This window comes from Opisthocomus hoazin, chromosome 28 (genome assembly GCF_030867145.1).
Source record: "Opisthocomus hoazin isolate bOpiHoa1 chromosome 28, bOpiHoa1.hap1, whole genome shotgun sequence".
Taxonomy (NCBI): Eukaryota; Metazoa; Chordata; class Aves; order Opisthocomiformes; family Opisthocomidae; genus Opisthocomus; species Opisthocomus hoazin.
Window position 1 is genome coordinate 8,851,989 of NC_134441.1, and position 1,723 is coordinate 8,853,711.

A 1,723-nucleotide genomic window follows, 5' to 3' on the forward strand; every position below is an offset into this window, starting at 1 on the left:
CTGCCAGCCCTCCCCTGCGCCTGATGAGGGTCCCGCTCAGCAGCCCCCCGCCGCTCGAAGCGGGGACAGGGTTATTTCCTCGCAAGGAAGCAATTTGTGGCTGGAAAACTGCCCCGGCTTCGTCGCCGTGACATCCCTCCTGCTCCGCTCGCCCCGGGCTGCGGGGGTCGGGGGGCTGCGTGCCCCTCCAGGCTGCCCCCACCGCAGCTGCGCACATCTGGCTCCATCCCCGCTCAGCCATGGGTGGCCGGGGGGGCTGGGGCCGGACCGCGGGGTGCTGCTGACCCCACGGCCGGGTGGGACGGTGACGGCCCCGGGCCAGGGGTCGCTCCCCCAGCACCCGCTGAGCCGCACCCGGGGCCGGGCCGTGGGACCCCGCGTCGGGGTGGAGCTGCGAAGGAGGTGTCCCGCCATGGCTGGCAGCCGGACACAGCCCGGCGCGGTGCAGAGCAGCCAGGCCCTGGGCCCCGGCCAGGAGATCGTCTCGGTCCTGCGCAGCCGGAGGGCTTTAAAAGGAGAGAAAGAGGAAGGCGAGGAGCGGCGGAGACAAAGGATGCTGCGAGAGCCAAGCACGCCGTCGCTGGCCACCAACACCCGACGCCCACGGCCACGCGCTCGGGGAGGTCCCGCAGGCAGCACCCCCGGATCCCCCACCGTTTTGGGGTCATTCCCCGAGGGACCCCATCCCATCCACCTCCCGAGCTCACCCGCAGCGGCGAGGCCCTGCAGCCTTCTCCAGGGCGTGCTGCTGCCCTTGGGGACGATGGCTCGGGGTCCTGCTCCGGGCAGGGTCGGAGCGGGGGCCGACGCCAGCGCTGGGGTTTCTCCATCTCCTGGAGCTGCCCACGCCAAGAGGATGCCGCGCCGAGCAGAGCAGAGAGGAGCCAGCTCTGCCGGCGCCGGGGCAGAGGCAGCGCAGCATCCCCGGGCTCTGCCGAGGGACCCACCATGCCGGGGTCCGGGTCCGCTCCGAGGGGACGGCCGCAGAGAGGGCACCGGGCCCTTCCCAGCCCTGCAGTGCGCATCAGCAGCGCTGCTGGAGTTGCTCTGCTTATTATCATATTTAATTGCCCTCCTGGCAACCCCAGGAAACGAGCGGCAGATTGTGCTAGCAGCAGTTTCTGGTGATGTAAACGCGAGCTCCGGCGCTCCCCACCGCCTCGCCGAGTCGGTCCCCGGGAGGGCGGTGATTTATGGAGACCCCCAGCCCCTCTCCCGGCTGCCCGGGCTGCGAGTTTAATCTAGCACTGTGAATTCAACATAAATCACTTGATTAAAAGCTCTACTTAATTTGGGGCGGGGGGGGGGCAGAGCACAGCTGATCGATTTAATTTACACAGGGAAACAGCAACAAGCAGACGCTTTTCAAAGGGCCAGCGAGGCCGCAGATGCTGCAGCCGTTTCATCTTAACCATTTCAGTGCTCGATGAGGGCTGGCAGCCGCTCGACCCCCCAGGGTGGGCCAGCACCCGGCACTCCTGCCCGGACCCCACATGCACCCCCAGGGACGGGGCCACAGCTGGCAAAGCCTCGGTTAAAGTCTTTAATAATTACAAGAATTCCAGATTCATTACAGAAGAGTTTACAACAAATAATATTTCTCCATACAAAGGCAAAATAAACTTTTCAAGTAACAGCGTCCTGGCTCTGGAGTCTCGACGCCAGCGACGGGGCGGGAGGGGGGCACGGTGGCCCCTTCCCCGGCGAGGGGCTGCCCCAGCCA